The sequence below is a fragment of the Dreissena polymorpha genome, unplaced genomic scaffold (genome assembly GCF_020536995.1).
Source record: "Dreissena polymorpha isolate Duluth1 unplaced genomic scaffold, UMN_Dpol_1.0 chrUn002, whole genome shotgun sequence".
NCBI lineage: Eukaryota > Metazoa > Mollusca > Bivalvia > Myida > Dreissenidae > Dreissena > Dreissena polymorpha.
Genome location: NW_026273316.1, coordinates 1,519,660 through 1,546,489, shown reverse-complemented (window position 1 = coordinate 1,546,489; position 26,830 = coordinate 1,519,660). Strand labels below are relative to the sequence as shown.

Below are 26,830 nucleotides of genomic sequence, written 5' to 3'. Positions count from 1 at the left end.
CGTTTTTAATTCCGAATTCGCGAGTAATTGTCAACTCGCGTTACCAATGTTTGCTTGTTTTAATCGATTTTAAAGTGTTGTGTAACCGGTAAAACCGGCGTTTATAGTAAAAGCTCGGCCTAACAACGCCACTATAAAAAATTGGCGACACGGAACGCTCGTTACTACACGAAGAAAATTAAAAAACCGCAAAATTATCCCGATTTATTGAAATTAGGATAACAGTGAAGAAACAAAAGCTTTCTACAGAACGGTAAGTCTTGAAACATGCACATTGTTAACATTATAAGAAAAGTTATTTGATAAAAGTGAAAGCATCTGCCGCGGCTAATGTATTGATGGAAGTTAGTCAAAACGGTCCCTAGTAAAAACGTCCCCTAGTATTGATGACCGATACAACGTATTCGTATCTGTTTACGATTGTAAATCTTGGTAATAATGTGGTCCCTTCATCTATATTTTTTTTCAATTTAAATGCATATTCATGACGCATATTCATGATTCAAAATTTGTATGTAGTCTGTTTATGCTTTGTGAAAAAATGTGAAAAAAAAAATAACTCGTTTACATTTCTTACAAAAGTACTGTTGTTCAATGAATACCTAATGTTTCAGATCAAATCACAACCTCCCAGGGAGATCATCCTGCACTTGCAAGGGTCAGGCTCACAGAACATGAAAATAATCATATAGAAGGAATTTTCCTCTTCAGATATTGAGAGAATTATTGACATTTTTAAGAGCAAAAAGAACAGAGTTTTAAAGCTGTAAAGTCCAGAACATGTCTGAGTTATGTGCCCTTGAAATGTTCTTTGTTTATAAATGTTATTTCTGTGGTAAAGAAGTGTTGGGACCAGGTATTTTAGTTGCATTTGGTACACAAATGTTTTGCAAATCCGATATATGTATATGTGTTGTTATTGTATCAAATACAGTATTCATAGAAGGAAAATATGCCTTTATTGTATTATTTAAGGAAATTTTGATAATATTCAAGTGTTTAACATGCTTTAACTATACTAATGCATTTAACTTTGAATTTCACAATTTTAAGAAGTTCGCGACTCGTTTTTTAACAATTTTAAGAAGTTCGCGACTCAATTTTTCACAATTTTTAAAAGTTAGCGACTAAATTTTTCACAATTTTGACAAGTTTGCGACTCATTTTTTCACAAAGTGAGGGGCCAGGGCCGCTTCACAAAGTCAGGAAAAAAAGCCCTGGTTATTCAAGCGCAGACACTGTATACTTTGAATACACAGTTAATATCGTCGTCTGCCTACAAAATAGCGACTGGACGCTAAGTCGTTTAAAGAGATTAGCAAATGAAAAAAAACAAGCTGACAATACCCGTAAATAAATATTTCTTAGCTGACCACTATTTATCTTTCTACCGCATATTTACCATATCTGAAGTAAAGAGTGGTAATTAAATAATTAGTTTTATAATGCTAATAGAGTCTATTACACCTGTCTGTCGATTGCCCAATTAAATTGAAAGGTGATAATTAATTAATTAGTTTTTTACTCCAAACTAGCCTTAATGACAGCAGCGTATTTTAATTAAAGAAATCATGAAAAACACATGCAGTTTAATTGTATTTTAAGTTATATTAAAGTATCGAGTTTGTAACACTTAGGAAAGGTAATTCATCTAGACAACTATAAAAACAGAAGTAACCATTTTGTCTACTTATTACTTTATTATGCCCCCCTTCAAAGAAGAGGGGGTATATTGCTTTGCTCATGTCGGTCTGTCAGTCGGTCTGTCGGTCGGTCTGTCAGTCGGTCCGTCCACCAGGTGGTTGTCAGACGATAACTCAAGAATGCTTGGGCCTAGGATCATGAAACTTCATAGGTACATTGATCATGACTTGCAGATGACCCCTATTGATTTTGAGGTCACTAGGTCAAAGGTCAAGGTCACGGTGACCCGAAATAGTAAAATGGTTTCCAGATGATAACTCAAGAACACATATGCCTAGGATCATGAAACTTCATAGGTAGATTGATCATGACTCGCAGATGACCCCTATTGATTTTCAGGTCCCTAGGTCAAAGGTCAAGGTCACGGTGAACTGAAATAGTAAAATGGTTTTCGGATGATAACTCCAGAACTCATACGCCTAGGATCATGAAACTTCATATGTAGATTGATCATGACTTGCAGATGAACCCTATTGATTTTGAGGTCACAAGGTCAAAGGTCAAGGTCACGCTGATCGGAAATAGTAAAATGATTTTCGGATGATAACTCAAAAACGGTTTTGCTTAGGATCATGACACTTCATAGGTACATTGATCGTGACTCTCAGATGACCCCTATTGATTTTCAGGTCACTAGGTCAAAGGTCAAGGTCACAGTGACAAAAATCGTATTCACACAATGGCTGCCACTACAACGGACAGCCCATATGGGGGGGGCATGCATGTTTTACAAACAGCTCTTGTTATTATTATAATTATTATCGTCCCGAATATTGTCAAATTGAATAAAATGTGAAAACAAAAAACAGCGACTCTGCTTCTTTCTTTTGTAATTATGACTGCATGACCCTGATGTCAGCAAGGGGCCCGTGTGTTATCGGTAAAATTCAATGGTAATATAAACAATAGACAGAGATATTTATTATGCAACTGTCATAACAACAGCACTATAACACATCCCGATCAATATACCGGGGTATTAATGTGAAACAGATAGTTGACAACACCAAATTAATTGCTATTTTCACAACAAAAAAATATATTGACACATTTTTTCGGAAATGGCCGATTTCGGACACTGATTTTTTTAGTGCGTATTTTAAACGGATTTTCAATTTTTACCGATAAATTATGACCAAACTAGGGTGTGCGTATTATGCACGAGGGCGTATTATATTCGTGGATTTACGGTATTGGATAAATATTTTAAAAGGAACGTCCTCCTTCCCAGGGTTCGACATTAACTTTTTTTACAGCCAGACCATCGGACCAGCTCCTCTTAAAATGTACTAGCCCGAATATGATGTCTACTAGACCATAAATGACATAACAAATAAACACAATTGTGTCGTGTAACTGTTTAATCAATTATTTATCAGTAAATAATTAGTGAACACAAGAAAGTCATTTTGATGCAAAGAGTAAAAAATAAAATAAAACTATTTAACAACATAAATTGTTTGTTATTATTTCACTGTTTATCACCAGTTAAATAAATGATGTCTGTACAGCAGGTGACATTTATTCAAGGTCATCAAATTCTGGCCTCCTTGACCGCTGTGCTCCATGCAACCACAGCTCCAAAGCCCTTTTTCCAGCATAATCTGTGTCAGTTTTACCGTCGGATTCTTCTTTATTAACTTATTTGTCGGATGAAAATCCAATCTTGAACATAGCCATTCTTTAAATAACATTCTCTCGTCTGCTACGCCAAAATGTTTACATTGATGATACCGATTGTCAATAGAAGTCGTAAAAACATGATGTAAAGTTCTAAGACACTTCAGAAAATCATTAATATTCATGACAACTTGACCAATGGAAACAAGCAATTTCTGCGGGAAGCTCTCCTTCGCGTCTAAAAATAGCGATGAATCATGTGAATTCTCCGCGTTTATTTATATACGCTAGTTTTGTTCTGATGTAAATAACGGATACGAGAGTTATTTTACACATTAAGAGAAAAAGGTTTTCGGTTAGGTATAGTTATATGAATCAGTATAGATTTGTTATATACGACCGGTCGGACAAGCTAGCCCACAGTTTTACAAGCCCGACCACCGATCTTACTAGACAATGTCTGTCGGACGTGCCTTAGTGTCGAACCCTGCTTCCAGCCCTTACCATTTATAAAGAATATCTCAAAATCTTTGTATTTAAAAAAAATGCCTTTATGTTAAAACTTAAAAAATCCCCTGGAGCGGTGATACTTTATTGCAACATAATAACAAATGGGCCTCTGCCATGATTGCTGTAATTTGGGCTCTGGGATCATTCAGTTACAAAGCATATTTTAACAATGGATCATATCTTGTTAAACTGTCTGAATTAACTAGCCATAATTAAATGACAAAAGCACAACCAATATCTGGTCTGTGATTTATCTTAAGCCTCGTTGACCCTTTCTGTTGAAAACAATTAAAGCAGTGACACATACGCCTTTATAAATGTTATATTGTTCTATGATAAAATAAAAAGATTCAAAAGGTTTGAACAGAATCTTTAGAAATCAGTGGGCACAAGAAGATTTTAGGCCCCAAATAACCTCACCTCTTTTGTTAATTGAGTGAATGATCTTATCAGAAAATCCAAACTGTTTAAAGGGGCAAATGAAAAGTATTTCCCCATGACAATGCATATTCTGTGTTTTCAAAACGGTATTTGTCTTAAAAAGATGTTTTATTTTTTTGTTTTACATAGATGCCTTTAGTGGGAATCAAACTTTTGCCTACACAAAACCTACTTCCATGAAATTTTAACTTCACTAAAGTCCTCTTAGTAATAGTGTGCATGTGTATTGTGGATGTTTATGTACATTTCATTATATATTATTACTACTACCAATTGTCTCATGCATACTAAGAGTATCCGTAGGGACAATTTCTTATTTAGGTATCCACATGTTTAATTGAGCGTTTATAAAATGGAGACATTATACAAACAAATGTGTCCAGCAACCATTTAATCCAGTCTTGTTTAAATTTAATATTATTTTTCGGCGTAAGCTGTATTAAGCCAGCTTTTCACCCTGACTTGACCTTTGTAAGTGTCCAATAATACTCAAATAAAATTTCCCGCGGCTAGGTACGAATGAATACACTTCATTTATTCCATTGGCTGATTTGAGTATAACACCATAACATTGGAAACATATCCGCGTCTTTGTAACACTGTTTTACTGCATGAAACAATTTTATCTCTAATGAAAAGGCTCAATAGATAGAACAGTTTTACAATCAATTTTCGACATAAATACAGTTTGTGCGTTCACCTTTTATTTTCAGAGAATTACCAGCGCAAAAGCGTTTATACTAGTAGCTATGTTGTCATATTTAGTACTTACTTGCATTGCATTTCAACCCGCGAGGTTTCGGGTCAACTCGCGGCCATTTGTGAAAGTCAGAGTTTATATACAGTTCATCACCGGAGTTCGCAGAAGGGGTTGCGATCATTGTGTTACACCTGTCTTACTGACAATAACGTACTGACTGTAATGCATTGCATTCCAATCCGCAAGGTATCAAGGTCAGTTTGCGGTCAGTTGCAGAAATCTTTATATAAACGCCGTCTCGTAAACTTTGTGCACTTGAAGTCTGTTTTGATCAGAAAGATACTAAATAAAGATATTCGGCGATATTATTGTGGTATGTCAATCATCGATTTTTAATATGGTTTCAACATTTGCATGATAAGGACCAATTTTGATAAAAATAATTAGGAATATTTATCCATTTAGACCAGTTTATTAAGCATGAGCACAATAATTCACTATACTATAATTATGCAATTAAATAAGATTCGAGTATTGCCGGCTGACCTATATGCAATCGTTTATTTTCATGTTTCTTGTGTTTTTCTATTCTGTAAATATAGATATCTGAGTAATAATATCACATAAAGCAAAATAAGCCACGAAATCTGGCGCAACACCCCGTAATTGATTTGCTTATGATGTAGCTAAGAACTGCGCAGAAAAAAGGCATCCGCTACTTTTTATCTCATAGAGATAACTTTTGATCGTTCATAAACATCGACCACAATCAACGCCGTATATCTTTTTAAAAGATATTTCTTGTTCAAAATATAATAAGGTATTTACCATTATTCTACCCCTTTAATTATGCATATTTAAAAATAAGATCACTATAATTTGGACAATTCAAAAGCCTATTCAAGTGATTTATTCACCCTAATTGTCATTGTTCATAATTGATCATTTTTATATACCTGTTTAATAACTGTTGTTAATAAACTTTGTAATGACGATATATAAGATGAAACACTGATAACACATTGTTTAATACTTGCTAAGGAGCCAATACTCAACATACATGCAGGTAACTGATGGCTTGAAACATAACCAATGCTATTGAATTTGATTATAGTGTACTTCATGAATATTTAAAGCTTGAAAATTCATGCCAAAATCACTGAAGGCAAATTTAAGTTTTATGGATATTTTTTTGTTTATCAATATCAATTTAACAGGATTTTATAATTGTTAGTTCTAAAATGTTGTGCAATTATCTAATTTAAATAGAATGCAAAATTGTAGAAGATGAAAATTAAAACACCTAAAAGCAATGTATTAACTCATATAATTATCCCCCGCCATAGGCGGAGGGATATTGTTTTGGCGTTGTCTGTCCGTCTTTCCGTCTGTCCGTCCGGAGCCTTATCGTGGAAGTGCTTTGGCTGATTTCATTGAAACTTGGTATGAGTATATATAAAGATAAGAGAATGATGCACGCCAAATCACATTGTAAACCATCTCTTAATAACGGAGTTATGGCCCTTTGTATATTGAAAAAATGCTTTGTTGTCCGGAGCCATATCTTGGAAATGCTTTGGCGGATTTCATTGAAACTTGGTAGGAGTATATATATATATTGTATATCAATAAGAGGATGAGGCACGCCATATGGCATTGTACACCATCTGTTAATAACGGAGTTATGGCCCTTTATATCTTGAAAAAATGCTTTTTTGAGTGTAAAATATAACACTTTTATGTCCAGAAGCATATTTGCGGGGGATATCAATTCAACGAATTTGCTTGTTGTACATAGTTTTCCTCAAAAGGCAATTCATATCGTGGGGTGAAAGCGAAACAGCTCTAACTAACATTTGTTCACAAAATGACTTTCTTATATATTTTGTATCGTAACATCCATGCCCATCATGTATTAAAATATCTTAGTTCCAGGCAATCAAATAAAAAGTATAATTAAAATATGTCCTTAAGTTCTAAGTGAAATTAAATATATTTTTTAGTGCGAAAAGGTTCTATGTGCAGTAAAGTGCTACTTAGAGCTCTTTTTTTGAGCTCTACCTAATTTATTTATGTAAAATTTTTTTTTTTAGAAAACAAAAAAATTAAAAGCATTAAGGTGATCATAATTTAAAAATTTAGTTGTGTAATTGTTAAATTGCCGACACCTTAAATCTTTCTATTCTCCTCTCTGAATTACCTAGTACCTAGTTTGTTGTATACACCATCGTGACCTTTAGGATAAATAGTTATTAAAAATACATGACAGCAATTTGGTTGATATTTTTGTATAAACCAACACTAATTTATTTCTGAGGTGAGAATGATGTGAATTAGTTGGTCAACTAATTACTTTTCTGGAAAGACATGAATTTGTATACAACTCTGAAAATAAACCGTGAATCAGTTAAGGCTACCTTTCTTTTGTGATGTGATTTGGTTTGTTAGTGTGCTTATGGATGTAGATCAGTTAGGTTCCGTTCAGAAGTGATGTGCTTTGGTTGGAATCAGTGTCATTGGTTGTTAATCTGTTAGTTTCCAATAAGTAGTGATGTGATTTGCATAGTATATGTGCCAGTGGATGTTAATTAGTAAGTAACCATTAAGGGGTGATGTGATTTGCTTGGTATATGTGTCAGTGGATGATAATCAGTAAGTAAACATTCATAGATGATGTGATTGCTTGGTATCTGTGTCAGTGAATGTTAATTAGTAAGTAACCACCCAAAAGTGCTGTGATTTGATTGGTATCTGACTGTCAGTTGATGTTAATCAATAAGTAACCATTCCGGGGTGCTGTTATTTGCTTGGTATTTGTGCCAGTGGATGTAAAACAATAAATAGCCATTCAGGAGTGATGTGATTTGCTTGGTATTTGTGCCAGTGGATGTTAAACAATTAAGTAACCATTCAGGGGTGATGTGATTTGCTTTTTGTTTGTGCCAGCCATTCGGGGATGATGTGATTTTGTTGGTACCTGTGCCAGTGGTTGTTAAACAGTAAGTAACCATTCAGGGATGATGTGATTTGGTTGGTATCTCTTGCAGTGGATGTTAATCAGTTAGTAACCATTCAGGGATGATGTGATTTGGTTGGTACCTGTGCCAGTGGTTGTTAAACAGTAAGTAACCATTCAGGAGTGATGTGATTTGGTTGGTATCTCTTGCAGTGGATGTTAATCAGTTAGTATAAGTAACCATTCAGGGATGATGTGATTTGGTTGGTTCCTGTGCCAGTGGTTGTTAAACAGTAAGTAACCATTCAGGAGTGATGTGATTAGGTTGGAATCTCTTGCAGTAGATGTTATACAGTAAGTAACCATTCAGGGATGATGTGATTTGGTTGGCACCTGTGCCAGTGGTTGTCCATCAGCTGAGGGTTTCAATTTGTAACAATTCTGCAGAGTTGAAATCAAACAGCTGAATGATGTTAATGTATACCGATTATTTTATTTTGAAATTTTGGTAATAATTGCCTTTAACAGTTCAGTTATTCCAGTGGAAAAGCCCCTTCTCAAGTAACTATGTGTTTTAAGGTTCATCAGACATACCACCATGCTTATACTAGTGGTCAGTGGAAAAAGTTTGATGGTGGATGTTGTTGTTTAGTTCTTGACTTTTGAGTGTGTACTTTGTATAAAAAGGTCAAGACATACCACATTTACTTTTAAGTAAAACTAAGAATGTACTAAACTAATAGTTATGATGTTAAATCATTAAATATATAAAATGGTTAATTACTTTGGTATACATTTTGTTGTATAATGACATGGCTTAGGCCTACAAATTACGCCACATATCTGCCAAAGCATTAATTAGTTTCACAAGTAATGATATAATGTTTCAAAAATAATTGAAAACAACACCTTAAATTAAGAACGAAAAACTTAAGTGTCTTTCAAGTAAGTTTCCCATATACACCTTTTCTACCTTGTTACTGATTGTTGGAAACACAACAACAAATTATTATTATTTATTGTTTCTTGTGAATTCAATAAAACAATTATGTTTTGAGACATTTAAAAGAATAATTTTGTACATCTACAATGTTTAAACAAAAAACAACTGCAAAAAAAAATTTTTAAGAATAAAATAACATCAATTGACATATAGAATTGTTAAGTGTTATTAAATTAGATAAAAACAACATATTTATGCTATTTTTTTAGAGCAAAAATGGTTATAAGTAACATTTTTTCAAAATGTATTTTAAAAATACCTTTATAAAAATGTTAATTTTTATCAATTTCAAATATATGCCATAAAGTGAGAATTTTCAATACTTGTTCAAGTCACTAAATTTTGCTTAGAACTTTTTCGCTCTGAAAAAATAAGTTGAAAAGTGTTTTTTTCAGTGCAAAAAGGTTCTAAGTGCCATGTTTTGCTATATTATTATTTACAATATAGAAAAAGTATTTTATATAAAAATAAATTTGGTAAACTGATAATTTATGTTAGGTTAAAACTCACTTAGGACTGTTTCGCGCTTAACACCGAGTACAAAGAAAGTGAAATTTCAGTGCGAAAAGGGTCTAAGTGACATTTTTTCATATAACTTTTTTGTTTGTGAAAATTCAAAATTGTTTGTTAAAAATGTGATTACAACAGAACATTCTCTATCAAACTTAAAAATATAAAGCCTTTTTTGTTTTAATTGTTAATATGATACAGTTTTAACCTTCTCCTGTAAAATTCTGAAAAATGCACTTAGAGCTGTTTTGCTTTTACCCGTCGATATATACTCACTTGGAATAGGTGTGTATGTGGGGAAACTAAAATCACTTAGTTAATGTGTCTGTTTGTTGGTCTGTAATACTTAACATTTCCAGAAAACATTTCTTTTAACCCATACTGTTCCAAATACACGAGTTTCTGTTATACATTTTGTATATCCAGGCCTTTTCCGCTCCATTTTGGGAAAACGCCACACTTGAAATTTGGGAATTTCGCATCGTGAAAAAACCCATTTTGGGAAAAAAATTAATCGCAAATAATTGGGGAAAATAATCGCTTGTAAATAGTGTTTCATATATTTCAAAGAAGCCGTTAACTGGTAAATAACGACTATTTTGATAACATATTATTACAATTTTACAAAATATTATGAACATGTGTGATAAGTGCAGGTTTTTTTATCTGATTTCGGGGAAAGTGCCTGGCCTTTTTTGAGGTGAAAACAATTGCGCGAAACATCGGTTTTGGAAAAAAGAAGGAAAGTCTTGAATACTCAATTATACATATTTTACTGTTTTTAAAACAAATTCAAGGCAATAGATGATTTAATTATGCAATATTTTTATGCCCCCCTTCGAAGACGAGGGGTTATATTGTTTTGCATATGTCAGTCGGTCGGTTGGTCGGTAGGTCCGTCCAACAGATGGTTTCCGGAATGCCCCCCTTTGAAGAAGAGGGGGTATATTGTTTTGCACATGTTGGTCGGTCGGTCAGTCGGTTGGTCCTTCCGCCAGATGGTTTCCGGATGATAACTCAAGATTGCTTAGGCCTAGGATCATGAAACTTCATAGGTACATTGATCATGGCTGGCAGATGAGCCCTGTAGATTTTCAGGTCACTAGGTCAAAGGACAAGGGTCAAGGTCACAGTGACTCAAAACAGTAAAATGGTTACCGGATATTAACTTAAGAATGCTTACGCCTAGGATCATGAAACTTCATAGGTACATTGATCATGACTGACAGATGACCCCTATTGATTTTCAGGTAACTAGGTCAAAGGTCAAGGTCACAGTGACTCGAAACAGTAAAATGGTTTCCGGATTAAAACTCAAGAATGCTTACGCCTACGATCATGAAACTTCATAGGTACATTGATCATGACTGGCAGATGAGCCCTATTGATTTTCAGGTCACTAGGTCAAAGGTCAAGGTCACAGTGACTCAAAACAGAAAAATGGTTTCCGGATGATAACTCAAGAATGCTTACGCCTAGGATCATGAAACTTCATAGGAACATTGATCATGACTGGCATATGACCCCTATTGATTTTCAGGTCACTAGTTCAACGGTCAAGGCCACAGTGACTGGAAACAGTAAAATGGTTTACGGATGATAACTCAAAAATAATTAGGTCTAGGATCATGAAACTTCATAGGTACATTGGTCATGACTGGCAGATGACCCTATTGATTTTCAGGTCACAAGGTCAAGGTCACAGTGACTCGAAATAGTAAAATGGTTTCAGGATGATAACTCATGAATGCTTAAGCCTAGGATCATGAAACTTCATTGGTACATTGATCATGACTGGCAGATAAGCCCTATTGATTTTAGGTCACTAGGTCATAGGTAAAGGTCACAGTGACTCTAAACAGTAAAATAGTTTACGGTTTATAACTCAAGAATACCTAGGCCTAGGATCATGAAACTTCATAGGTACATTTATCATGACAGACAGATGACCTCTATTGATTTTCAGGTCACTAGGTCAAAGGTCAAGGTCACAGTGACTTGAAACAGTAAAATGGTTTCTGGATGAAAACTCTAGAATGCTTACGCCTACGATCATGAAACTTTATAGGTACATTGATCATGACTGGCAGATGACCCCTATTGATTTTCAGGTCACTAGTTCAACGATCAAGGCCACAGTGACTGGAAACAGTAAAATGGTTTATGGATGATAACTCAAGAATAATTAGGCCTAGGATCATGAAACTTCATAGGTACATTGGTCATGACTGGCAGATGACCCCTATTGATTTTCAGGTCACAAGGTCAAGGTCACAGTTACTCAAAATAGTAAAATGGTTTCCGGATGATAACTCAAGAATGCTTAGGCTTAGGATCATGAAACTTCATAGGTACATTGATCATGACTGGCAGATAACCCCTTTTGATTTTTAGGTCACTATGTCTAAGGTCAAGGTCACAGTGACTAGAAACAGTAAAATAGTTTACGGGTTATAACTCAAGAATACATAGGCCTAGGATCATGAAACGTCAATGGTACATTTATCATGACTGGCAGATGATCCCTATTGATTTTCAGGTCACTAGGTCAAAGGTCAAGGTCACAGTGACAAAAAATGTATTCTCACAATGGCTGCATCTACAACTGACGCTGCCCATAGGGGGAAATGCATGTTTTACAAACAGCCCTTGTTCTATTTTCTACACTGGATCAGGTTTACTTATATATTTAAAGGTTAAAAGAAATAATTTGGAATTGGGATTTTTTTTTCAATTGGGAAAAAAACAACCAGATTTGCATTGGGAATGGGGCTGAATTTCGGACCCGTGGCATAGGGCGGAAAAGGCCATACATTCAATAACAAAGGGTCATTAAGTGTTTATCCCATGCATATGTCTTTGCAAGCTTGATAAAAAACATAGTGGGTCTGTACACATCTTTTAACGCATCGTAACATTTCTTATAATTGTTCCTATCGGCATGGCTTTCAACGGCTTTTTTTCTGATCAAAGCATCTTGTATCTGACAAAGTTTATGCTTATTTTGTTGAAGGCATAATTCCTGGCTACGGATTTTTGGTTTCTGAGGTAGGCTTTGTGAAGGTGATGTTTCTCATCCAATAACTGTTAAATGTCCTCTCATCAAACCAGTCCTTGTGTTTCTTGCCCCAAGGGTGTCTGTATTTGTAGCACAAATCAGTTTTCTGAGTAATGCCCAATCCAACGCGCTTCCAGAGCATTTACAAAGGAAAGCTTGCAGCTGGCAGTCTTTAACTTGGCAATGTTCATCCCGCCTGTAACTCTTTCTCAAGATAACACAGTCAATAAGATACTGGTGGTTTGAGCGAGGATGCATCCATGACGTTCGGTAACAGGTGTGAAGGGGCAAGATAGTGTTTGTGATCAGATGTTCATGCTCATCACATGTCTGAAGAAAAAAAAGACCATTGCTGTTGCAGCGGACCACTCCATCATCCATGGTGTCCAAGGACTCCTTTCTAGTCCATGGCAACTCTTGGGTTGAAGTCAATTAAACTTTTAGCTTGTCTCAACTTTACATTATTTGATTATTTTGGATATACAAATAAAGCGAATTAAGACTTATTAAAGTTACTTCTTGTAATTTGGGTAATTATTGGAAATTATAGTTATTAAAGTTATAACATTGTCAGTGACAGTATTTAAATGTAAGCTTTTTTTAAATGATTTTCATTAAAGATAAGGTCAGATTAACCGGAGGTTTCTCATTGCAAAAAAAGTGGCGACAACTTTTTTGGTTGTCAGTGAAAACCCTTCATCACCAGCAAAGATACATGTAGCAAGTTCGACTGGTTGGTAAAATTAGTTTAAATTTTAAATTAAAATAATCTATCAAAGTAAAACAAACATGAACTAGTTCGCATTTTTTAGCATATTAATTTCCTAATATATTTTTTCTGACACGAAGTCTGACAGTTTCAGGAATTATCCCAGTACTCAGCAAATTTTATCGGAAATGTCCGCAGTCTGACGTCTTTTGCATGGGTTGTATTTAAGTATATCTTGCATAACAATATTTTAAGACCTTGACAAAATTGTTGTGCACAGGAACCATATCATTGCAGGTTTTTTTTTCCACTTTTTAGGAAGATAGCCCATGGCTTTGGAATTGGGAATTTTATCGGCATTTTCATGAAATTGGGAAAATAAATTCATTAGCCTTTTTTTCCAAACGAAAAGTCCACTGATTAGGGAAATACTAAATTTGATATAACTCTTTATAATCTTTCAAATTAAAAGAAAAAAATCAATTAATACTTTGTTAGATGTAATTGAATTAAAAAAAATTTTTTTTTCTTTTTTTGGAAATTGGGAATTTTTTGCCACATTTTGGGAAAAAAGTATACTTTTGGGGATTGGGAACATAGCCGAATTTCGGCTCTAAAATCGGGCCAAAAAAAACCTGCATTGTATTAAAAGTAATATTTGATCATCAAAAGTCAAAATACAGCACTTATGTTCAAGCCTAGGCATTGTGTCTACAAGGTATACAGCACTGTCAGTGATACATGTATGTTTAGGTCATATTGTTGTACATGTAGTGGGGTTGCAATTAGTTTGGTGACACTTTCAGTGCTGTACGTGATTGATAATGTGTCTGCAATAGTAATAATGAAAACAAAAAACTGTGAACATATTTTTATTAAAAGTTAAAGTAAATGGGTTTCTCTTATACAAAATCTATTGTTTCCACTAATGGCTTATTACCAAAAATCATAGGCCTCATTTTGTTTGTTCATTGCTATAATATGATGGTGCATCGAAGTGCGTCATTATTTATGTACAGTAATGATTCATATTGGTAAGCGAACTCAGTGAGATGAACACCGCGGCGAGTAGCGTTTTTTTCAGTACACGGTGTTTGTACTGTAATGCATACATGCCATACGTCCCGATCTCGGCGGGACAGTCCCGCTTTTGGGCCCTTTGTCCCGCCGTCCCGCCATGAGACGATTTGTCCCGACATTCGTAAAAAACGATGTAAGGTGTATAGGTTCCCAATAAAATTCGCTATTCAAGCTCTGTTTCGCTAACACTTAACACCGCTAATCCCTTTATTGCCCCCCAATTAACAATCCGATTCTACTTATCGTGTGTACCAGTGTTGTTTATGACACCTTATCAGCGATTTATCGGCTAATTATTGATTTCATCAGGCAGTCACACCATGGTGGTCTTCCAGATAGTGGTCGCTTATTGCTATCGATAGTTTTATAATATTGAAATAAATGTTGAAAATGTGTTTATTTTGTATTTGTTTGAAACGGTTTAAAAAACAATTGTTTTGTAAAATTAACGCTTCGTCATAAATGAGTCTTTTACATTCAATGTTTAGTTCCAATATAGCGGGATATTCCGAATGTGCAATATACCAAAATCGCAACAAACAGTCCAATAAGTGATACCCATCCTGTCTAGTGTAATTGTAATAAAAACAACGAGGTGCTATGCATGACAGTTTGACCCTACTCCAATTAAGCTAAATACAACGAGGTGCTATGCATGACAGTTTGACCCTTCTCCAATTAAGCCGCGACAATTGACAAGTAATAAACTGCGCATGGACACATGCTTAAAAAACATCGCAACAAACAGTAAAAGAGTTACCCATCTTGTCTTGTGTTATTGTAATAAAAACAACGTGCTGTTATTCATGACAGTTTGACACTACCCCAATACAGCGCCTGACAATTCACAATTCAGTTTAATCTGTGTATATAGGAAGAAAACAAAATACGGAAATGTGTACGGCCGCGCATTCCGTGTGTAACTGATGTAACTGTTCGGTAGATAGTGTACTGTAACCCGTACTTTCAGTCAATTGGATAGCCTCCCCTGCGTTAATGTTTGCCATTGAAATTAATATAATGAGTATTGTTGTCGTAATGTTCTAGATTTTGTACTCTTAAACAGATGAATATTATCTTCGTTGTTTGCTATTGTCTTATTTAATAAAACTGTTATTGTTATGTTTTAGATTTCATGCTTCATATCAGATGTTTTATGTCTTGAATAAAAGTATCAAGAGTTTTTGTTAGTACTATACTGACTATAGTAAAGGTGGAATGATAGATCGTTTTAGGTGTCCTGCTTTTTGGTCAAATGTCCCGACAATTTTTTATGGAATGTCCCGCTTTGGACCTAAAAAATTATGGCATGTATGCTGTAATGATATCTTTATTTTGTCAAGAATGGGATGGGCTATCATTGAAAATGTCTGGTTATTTTATGTTGTTATATTGTTTGTTAATAAGTACAATTTTGCATGTTAAACACTTAAAGCATATCTTTCTCATACTGTCTTTGGCAAGTGTTTTTTAAATACGGTAAACTAAATGTTGATCATCTGGATTCTTTGTCTACAGACCTAATGTAAAGGAAATATCATTCATCGTCTGTATTGGGATAATTTTCAAACATCACTGCAACAAGTGGTCTATCCTTTACTGAACTTAACCTCTAATTCTACATAGGCAGAGAGCTAATTTATATCAGTATTCTTGAAAGGGTTTTTGTGTCATAGCACGTACCAAACTTGATTTCACTATAAGCTTAAGTGATCACCTAGACGAGTCAGAGCTGTCAGTTGAACTTATTGATTTGTATTTTGTAATGTAACTCACAAATGCAAAATGATTATTCTAATAGAATAGTTTTGCAATGAAAATCTCAATTTTTTAGCTCGACTGTTTTCGGAGAAAACCTGAGGTATTGTTAAAGCCAGCTGTATGCGTCGTGCTAAAACCTTGACATGTTGTTAAGGTTTTGAACATTGTCTCTAAAATTAAAGTGCTTCAACCAACAACTTTGACACTTCATATGTAGCTGCACCTTGATGAGTTCTACATGCTACACCCATTTTTGGGTCGCTAGGTGAAAGGTCTAGGTCAGTGTGACCTCTAAAAAAAATAGAAATAAAAATTTCTGACAAGGTTTCAATAATTCAAAACTGAACCCGCAGCCAAGCGTGGCACCTGTTATGCGATGCTCTTGTTTAATCTTAATTATTGTTTGGTAAACACATACTTATTACTTAATACTCATGAAAATATGACTTTTTTGGGCTGAAAAAACACACTGTAAAATAAATTCCAATAGTCACTTAAGAAACTGACTGACTTATCTTGATTTTTGAGTTGTCCACTTTGAAGTCATTGTATAGCTACAGTATAGCCAGGTCTTGAACTGAATGACTTTAGCTTGAATTTTGAGTTGTCCACTCTGAAGTCATTGTATAGCCAGGCATTCCCAAAAGTATTTTAAGTCCACAGGACATCCGGTCCGGTAGTCTTAGATAACTTGCAGGACCAGACTGGGATTCATAGGACCGAAACATCAATGTACAAACATATATATGGTATTTATATATTTGCGAAGTGAAGTGTTATATCGTTCGGCAACAACTCAGATGCTCCATAAATACTAAGTTTTGGTTGTTTTCCTAAGTTGATAAGTTGTATGGTTACATATTTGTTTTCTTAATTTCATGTGTGTCCATTGACCCAAATTTGAAATCCCGAAAATTAAGCTAGGGGTCTGGGACCGCAGGACCCCAACGGGGATTAATGGCCAAGTCTCTATGGGGGACGACCCCGTGACCTAGCTTATTGTACTTATTGTACTTTTTTTGCGATTTCTGGTGTCTACAATGCGAAATATTATAAACCATACCATCCGTATCACCGCATGAGTATCGTCATTCTATTAAAATGGTATAAAAACATCGAAAATAAATTTAAATTGACAAATCATACTGTATCTGAATACGACAGTCCGAAAACATGTACATATTTTGCACATATAATAAAATGTGCTTTATACATATCGTTTGAATGTAGAAAATGTAAACGAGTAACCAGTAACCTAGCAAATATGTAATCAATATATAATTCGGTTAACATATTGCTTTACAATATGCTACTGCAGTGCGTAACATTGCAATAAAGCGATCACTTAAAATTTCAAGATGGCGGACATACCGTACATTCGCGGCCATAAGTCTACCTCGGCCATAAGTCGAGGGGTATAATGTGGCTAGAAAAACTTGGTTTTTTGCCTTGACTCTGCCATAAGTCGGGGGGTAAATTTCCTTTATCTCGGACATGTTTAAGTGACGTTTTAGTCATGGTTCTGAGGGCTTTTGTACCGGCAGTTGACATTTTTTGGGATATTAACAATTAGAATATATTTAAAACGAAACATTCAACGTTTCAATGATTTATTATCACGAAAAATATATTTTATTGTTCAAAATCATAATAACATATCATTGATTATTTCGAACTTTATATATATTTCACAAATCAAAATTAGTATCCCATTTAACGTAATAACTTTCAGTGTTTATATTATAAGCAGATATTTTTGTATTCAAATGTTAGTGCTATTGATGTGAAAATTTGGTAAAATCTTGAACGCAGAAATTCATTATATGGTCAAAATAATTGTAACTTGCTCTCAAATAATCAACAACGCTTTCGCCATTATGCGTGAAACACGTGAATTTACCAACACTCGCATCGCTCGCTATTCGACTGTTATATACATATTCGTAAATCACGAGATACCCGAGGAATATTTTTTGCATTCTGGAAAAACGTCTTATCTGACAATACTAAGCAGATGATCCAAAGTAATTGTGTATTTGATATGTCCAATTACACTTTTTAATAATTCAGGGTGAGTGCGTTTTATTATTATAATCATTCAATGAATGAAATCTTCAATCAGATAAGATCTATTTATTTACGAAACGATTATGCATAAATTGTGGGACAGTTGTGAATAAATCAACGAAACCACACCTTCATCCAATCAAAAAAATATCCATGTGAAGTTGAACAATAGCGATTGGTTAAAGGCGTATCCAACGATCAAGTAATTATTTTTGATTGGTCAGAAGTAGTTTGTAGCAGAGCCGTTGTGCATATCATTAACGGATAACTATTTTAGGCGTGACGCACTAAAGACAAATGATCGAAAGGATGCTAACACTATACTTTACACTTTGATCTTAGTCAAAGGCCGAGAAGCGATAATTGGTGGCATGAAGACACCTGCAACTGTTGACAGTTTGTATTTACACGGATTAACTTTAAATGGGTACAAGTGTCAGCAGTTGATTTACTATTGTTCTTAGCAGACAGCGGGCGATGTATCAATAGAAAAATTGCTATGTATAATTTTCACCACTTTTCCGTATGTCACAAATGTTTAATATTTTCGAAGTTATTTTTACATGTTTTTATTTGGACTTATTACGAATATTAATGAATTAAAAACCAATGTAAACATGAATATTTTGTTATCGGCGGACATATAAGTAAAAGACGAGTCGGCCTTACCTTAAACAGTCATCATTCCTCCGCTTCAGAGATTTATTACTTTAAAAAAACGGTAAAGAAATATGTTTTTTTATTTTTTTTATTTAGTACCTCATCCATAAGTCGAGTTGACTTATAAAGTCAATTTTGGCAGCGTTTTTAGGTCGACTTATGGCTGCAAATTTACGGTAAGCAGCATTTTGCAGAATCGTAAGATTTTTCGGAAAGTAGCGAATAGGTTTCGTCAGTTACCGTTCATTCTTTGCCAGCCGCTAACCAATTAGAAATAGATAATTAAAGTTAGGACGAAATTGGAACCAAGCGCAAATTTCCGGAATGCCCAGGAATATTCGTTCTCAAATGATCACTCACAGGAACAAATTCTATAAAATAAATCATCTTTTCTTCTTGAATTATTTCCGGGACATTCGGACCGGCAACATGGCATTTTCTATCGGACCTGTCTCTTAAACATCGGTCAGGTCCGACACTTTTGGGAATGTCTGATAGCTACAGTATAGCCAGGTCTTGAACTGAATGACTTTAGCTTGAATTTTGAGTTGTCCACTCTGAATTCATTGTATAGCTACAGTATAGCCAGATCTTGAACTGAATGACTTTAGCTTGAATTTTGAGTTGTCCACTCTAAGTCATGGTATAGCTACAGTATAGCCAGGCCTTGAACTGAATGACTTAAGATTGAATTTTGAGTTGTCCACTCTGAAGTCACTGTATAGCTACATTATAGCCAGGTCTTGAACTGAATGACTTAAGATTGAATTTTGAGTTGTCCACTCTGAAGTCATGGTATAGCTACAGTATAGCCAGGCCTTGAACTGAATGACTTAAGATTGAATTTTGAGTTGTCCACTCTGAAGTCACTGTATAGCTACAGTATAGCCAGGAGCCGTATTCACCAATGTACGTAAGTCTCAAATCTTAGACTCAGCTCCAGTTTCTGACTCAGACTCAGCCTTACAAAACTTAATTCATGAAACATAAAATGGTTAGTTTTAGACTCAGACTCAGTAACGTAAGTCTCAAATGCTAAGTCTACAATGTTTAGACTTACGCTATACAATCATGACGTAACGTCGTTTGAGCGTTTACTTTACAAAATGGCCGCCGCACGAGCTCCTTGCGTAATAATAATAATATTATTGAAAGAGTGTATCTAGATCGTACCAACCCTTTGGAGATTTATAGGGATATTGAACTTTACTAACGGTATCATTTAACCCGACCGGGAATCGTATTTCTTTGCAATATTTGCAAGGAATAGTTGAGCCGCAATACGATGCGGATTCTGCAAGTTCCGGTCGCCCTGGCAGTGTGTACTTTCCCGAGCAACGTGGCAAAAATCATTTTAAAAAGCGGCATTTAAAGTTGTGGTAGCCAGAACTATGTAGACCTGTGCACAGGTCAATAATATTTTGACAGCTAGAGAGTTGAAGTTGTCAAATTTCCAGCTGGTACGACGCCGTTCGTGCAAAACAAGAACTTGGTGCGATCGCTGATACGTGAGTCATTTGCGATGTGTGCATTTTGCAATTGTTCTTATTTATTGTAAACAACTGTCAAATTCATAATTGTCCGCGTTTGTTTGTTGTCTTTTGTGAAAATAATCTCCAAACTTAATGAACGTGAACATGCACTAATTTTATGGATAATACTTGTTGTTTGAATGAAAAAGTAATAACATATAATTTGCATGTATCATGAACTATAATAATGGATATTTTCTAAAAAGGGAAACCTATAAGAAAACGTTTACAAGACATTTACTATGCATAAATTTTGATTTCATTACTATTACAAATCTATTTATAGATGTAGGAATTTACCTATAGATATGTATATGCCGAATAAAGTTACACTGCCATGACGCAGTTGGTAGCGCATCGGTGCCCGTGATTATATTTGACCGACTAGTCGGTGGTTCGAAATTACATCGGGGACTTTTATTCTCCAAACATTTTCAAAATAAATTAAGACGATTATGTAGTTATTTTAAATTCTTGATCTTTAATGTAATGTAAATTAATGTTTATTAATTTTAAAAAAGGTGCTATAATTAATGTGTATATTATACACCCTGTTAAGAAGATATAGGGTACACCTGAATCCATATGTGCATCTGTCCTTGTGTCTGTCTATGTTGTAATTGAGTTCCAATACAAAATGTATTTTTGCGACAAATGCTGTAGAATATGCATTTGTTGATGGCAAGTGCATTGTTGTAATGCACTTTATTTGTAAATTAATAAAACACTCAACAACAGAAATAATATTTTATTCTCAAATGCACATATTATTGCATTTTCAATCAATAGTAAAACGATGACATTAAATTTGATTATCAAGTTAAGACACATCAGCATATTGCATCACTTCTGACATAATGCAGAACTTTCATTCAATATAATGCACATAAATGCACCGATCATAATCCATTTATATCAATATCTATTTACTTATTAATATTGTAATTTTTCCAAAAAATGGGTCAATTTTAAATGATCAACTTTCAGGTTTTACAAGTACTTTGGGGTGCATCGATTGGACGCATGTGCATATCAAGAAGCCAGTAAACCATGTAGAAGTCTACATAGGGCGAAAGGGCGTTCCCACCATCAACGTTCAGGTATGTTAGTTATGTGCAAGTCTAAATGCAATCCTTTTTATTTGATACAACTTTATTTTAAACACAAATATTTAATGAAACAACTGTATGTTAATTTTAACAGTTTGCCATTAGCAAAATAAGAAACATTTTATCAGCATTTTATCAAATAACTTAGAAAAAATTTACAAAAACATGTCTTATTTTGTTAGTGTAATATAACATGTTTTATGTTAACAGGCTGTGTATGATGCCAGCTACAGAATAACGAGCTTCACTCAAGTTCACTGCCAGTTGGCCAGGGCTAAAGCATGATGCCAGGATTTGTTGATGTCTAATTTCAAATTCACATAACTGCATCTACCATTATTCTGGAATTTCATTCAGTTCATTGAAAGAAGAATTTTATTATTACCAATGTTGTATATCTTGTAAGCAAATAATATCAAGAAGTGTCCCAAGACACCACATTCAACTAATATTCCTCTTTGAATGTAGAATGTATTTTATCTGTCAGTAACATAATACAATGACCAATGTAATATTTAACCTACATTTCTTAAAGCACACAAATATTGACTGGAATTTTATAAGTACAAAAAGGGATAGAATCAGATTTTTATCATAGAAATAATAGTATGCCCCTTTTTGAATAAAAAAAAAATCTTATTATTTTGTGTGCAACTGCCCCATAACTATTATTTCTAATATAGACTATCTATTTTAGAAATAATAGAGTTATAAAGTAGTTGCACAAAAAATAATAAGATCCTTTTAATTACAAAAAGGGGAATAAATCTACTACTAGTTTATTACATGTCAGAGTTATAGCACTTGGTCACGTATTGACACTAAACACATCTTTTTCTCCAAATGTATTATTTCAATTTCTACAGTCAACTTTTTTATTTCTTATTCTAATTTTTCTTAGTTATTTCCCATCGGTTTCTCTGTAAGTTTTGTTAAGGTATCGGCTTGTGATCTCTTGTCGTTCTTCTTTGTGAGCGCTGCAAAAATGGATAAAAAGTGTGATTTGTATAAATGGACTTGTTCTCATATTATGATCTTCAAAGGTTAAAAAATTAATACATATATATCACATAATCTATGTATGCATTGGTACTATGCATTGGTACTTAGTTTTAACATATTTGATGCTAATTATGTTTCAACAAATGCATGACTTTTGTTGCATATTACATAATAACATTATACAGTACTTGCTTTGTCAGATGGTATTGTCAGTATAGTTTTAAGAACTGGAATTCCATCCATGCAAGTTAATTATTAAATCTAAATTAATTGTATGCACTGCAATACCTTCAATTAGAGCTATCTAAGTGTTAAATTTATTAATATTTAATTTTCAAGATTTGTTCCAGACAATTTGAAATCTAAATTTAAAGATATCCAAAACATACATTTTTTACACTTAATGCCTCTACTTTCAAGACTGGTACACTCTGAAATCACATGAAAAAAATATAGTGTCACTTAAAAAATCTAAATTAATTTAATCCAGTGATGTTTTCAATGCAATAAAATTGACAACTAATGTTAATATACTATACTTAAGTTAATGTATAATAATCCCAGTGTTAACTTTCAAACACAATGTTTAATGTTAATTTAATGCATGTTTTTTTCTTTTATTTTGTTTTTATATAAGGGTGAATTTCTATTATATTGTATACTATGTTGAATGTGATGCATACAATATAATTCATATGGTTTGCATTTTCAATGTTCTATACATATGGTTAATGGTTTGCATATAAATGATATAGAGGATATTTGTTGGATCCGGTGGATTATCGATTTTAATTCACGAGTGATCATAGAAAATAATATTTTCACGAGTGGCGCAGCCACGAGTGAAAATATATGTTTTCTATGATCACGAGTGAATTAAAGTCGATAATCCACCGAATCCAACAAATTTTCTTTTTATTTAATGCATTTTTCACAGTTAAAAAACATTGTTCAAGAGTTTAACTAACGAATTTTCCTGGGATAATGACGTCATTTCGTAAAAAAATGACGTCATTTCACAGTAAACAATGAAAATTATGGATAATTCTCACTGATAATTTTCACTGTTTGAAACAGTGAAATTATCAGTTTTAATTCACTGATATTTCTCTATAAACCACTGGAAAGCATTAAATAAAATCTATTTATTTACCATATGTTCTTCACTGCTGGCTGTTGTGGCACGCTCACTGCTTTGTAACGCATATGAAGAAGCTGCAAAAATTAAACGCAAAAATTAATTCAAACATATAACTTTGTAAAACACTTACGCACATACACTTATGCTCATTAATAATAATAATTAGTTGATTACCAAGAAATACAATGTCTGTATTTGCACTCATTCCTTGAATAAATGAACTCAACAACAAAATTGAAATAGTCAAGAGATTTAAAGTATCTAACAAAAAGGAATAGAAATACTTCCTTAAATGCACAAACTTCATTAGCCGATCTAAATTAATGATCTTAATGTTTTATTTTAATTGTCCTTATACCAAACCCTGCTATATTTACAACAAACAAAGACTCTGATACAAGTTGCCATTTCATACCATATTTCTGTGAACGAGTTCATGAATATTGTTATTTAGTGCACCTTTGGTGAGCTTACCTACATATTTCCTTGATGAGTTTAATCAATAATCATATGAATTGACAAGTGTCAGATCTTTTTTATAACACTAATTCAATTACGCATTTAGACAATTATTATTAAGTTAAATTTAACGAAAAAAACTGAAAATTGTTTTCAATGCGTGACGTAGCTGTATATATTCTAGCACCATTTCAGCAAAATAATACAGTATCATACAACATACATTAACCAATGAAAATGCTCATAAGCTTTTTTACAAATTTTAACAATATAAGTAAGTAGTCATTGTGATTATATCACATACAAAACACATATTAGGTTCGACATGTAGTAATATTGAAACAAACTAATTGCAATTGATTATACTAGTTTTTCAACAAAATTAATTAAATGAAAGCATAACAAAAAAAGTAATTAACTTACACCGAGCCTTGGAATTTTGGTTCTTCTTCTGGCACTGTTCACCAGTTTTTGCGACCCCAAATTTTCTGAAAGTTTAATAAAAACAATTGTATGATGTATAGCAGTATTTATGAAACACATTACATTTCATGTTTGCCATCATAACTGTCGATTAGTTTAATATAAACGACATACAGGGTAATAGTTATCAACGTAAACGTGTAGTAAATAAAAAGTTCGTTTGGAAATGTGTAGATTATAATCAGATACGAATAAAACACACATGGGTACGAATCTAACAGGGTACGAGATGAAAACTAAAATAATAGACCTCCTTAAATGGTAAACTTATCCGTGAAACCACAAATATTCATTATTAATACTTAAATAACAATCCACTTGTGCAAATTTTGGAAACAAAGAACGTGCAACCGTACCATAAATCATAACAAATGTTTGAAACTTAAACACATTCCACAATCACATCCGAAATCCGTAAGTACAATTTGCTGAGTGGTTATGCCCCTTGTTTACATAGTGCATTATTCGGCGCTAGTAAAAACGACATCGGTAGCAAATCCAAAAGTAAGCTATTAAATAAAATATTACAACTATAAGGCAGATACGATAATAACATATAACTTACATTGATATTCTACTCGCCACCTCGTCCCATTTTTTTCTTCGAATAACCAAAATCTTTTCGGCTCCGATCCCCTTTTACTCGCGGATAGAAGGTTCCAGCGGTCCCGAACCAGCGCATTAAAAACAATCTCTGGCTCGGACCAATCTGGACCTACTGGCGCTTCGTTTCGCTGTCTTCAACTGCCAAACACTCCATTCAATAAGTTATAGCAAACATGTCCGCTACTATTTTTGACACTATTTGGCGCGTTTTCCCTACTAGAGAGTTCGCTTAGTCGTGACGTCATTAAAAAAACACAATCTTATTGAAGTCTATTTCCAAATGCGTTCGTGAATACGAATCCTGAGTCTGTCTTTAGTAAGTCTAAGCCTGAGTCAAAGTCTGAGTTTGAGTCCAAGTTTGAGTTTATTATTGATGAATACGGCTCCAGGTCTTGAACTGGCTGACTTTAGCTTGAATTTTGAGTTGTCCACTCTGAAGTCGCTGTATAGCTACAGTATAGTATGACTGTATGTCCAGTATGCCATTGTATGTCTAATGTGATGACTGCATGTGCAGTATGTCATTGTATGTCTAATGTGATGACAGTATGTCGGGTATGTCATGGAATGGCCAGTGTGATGACTGTAAGTTCAGTATGTCATTGTATGTATATAGTGTGATCACTGCATGTCCAGTATGTCAGTGTATGTCTAGTGTGATGACTGTATGTCCAGTATGTCTGTGTATGTCTAGCGTGATGACTGTATGTCCAGTATGTCAGTGTATGTCTAGCGTGATGACTGCATGTCCAGTATGTCAGTGTATGTCTAGTGTGATGACTGTATGTCCAGTATGTCTGTGTATGTCTAGCGTGATGACTGTATGTCCAGTATGTCAGTGTATGTCTAGCGTGATGACTGTATGTCCAGTATGTCAGTGTATGTCTAGTGTGATGACTGTATGTCCAGTATGTCATTGTATGTCTAGTGTGATGACTGTTTGTCCAGTATGTCATTTCATATACAGTGTGATGTCAGTTCACTGTCAGCAAAACATAAGTAATGAGGATATTCAAATCAATTGCCATATCAAATAATTGTCATACACTGTCCTGAACACTTCCTGAACTAATGTAAACGAAGGGTTTAATGCAAGACTATTGTATCTGGAACATGAAAATTAAATGAAAACTACGTTTCAAACTCAGCTTTCAAAATCAATACACTTTTAGTGTTCCAGTTTATGTGTACACAATTGTTAATGAACCTGAGCCTTTACTCTTTTTAAACAACAGTTTCTTGTTTCATTTCAAGCACTAACATGTGCGATATTATGTTGTAGTACTCACTAGATTTACAAGATTAAGTTTCTGTTACTTCTACATTATCTTTTGTTGAGCATTGGTCTCAGCTGTCATGTACATAATTACAATTATGTATACATATTATATGTAGATTAATTGAATCATTTTGAAGTATTGTATTTTATGTTCAGTCCAACCTGACTTAGCGGTAACTTGAATTAAGCGATCTCCTGGCATTAGAGGTCAGTTAATATAACAACCTTGAATTGTTTTTTATTACAACGGAGTCTAATGGTCAAGTTTGTTTTCTGCAATTTAAAAAAGTCTGTTTAACGGACATGATCCCAAAAGCAAAGAGTGTCAAATGATCATTATATCTCAATCTTATTTCATAAATAACACAAGTTTTTAAAGGGTATAAAACCATTACCAGTTGTCATATACTGGCATTGGTATGTAAACTTGGCACTGGTAA

At 34.0% G+C, this 26,830-nt stretch overlaps 1 protein-coding gene and 1 long non-coding RNA gene across 10 annotated transcripts in view; one reads left to right on the top strand and one right to left on the bottom strand.

The window, feature by feature from the left end:
- LOC127863181 (uncharacterized) overlaps positions 1-26,830 on the top strand; it is a 397,789-nt gene that overhangs the window by 170,238 nt on the left and 200,721 nt on the right. The window lies entirely within an intron of this gene.
- On the bottom strand, positions 21,045-25,036 carry LOC127863187 (uncharacterized). The gene is made up of 4 exons (XR_008040969.1): positions 24,862-25,036; positions 24,446-24,510; positions 23,576-23,637; positions 21,045-22,397 (listed from the first exon to the last, which is right to left on the bottom strand). It is a non-coding gene; the product is annotated as an uncharacterized LOC127863187 (long non-coding RNA).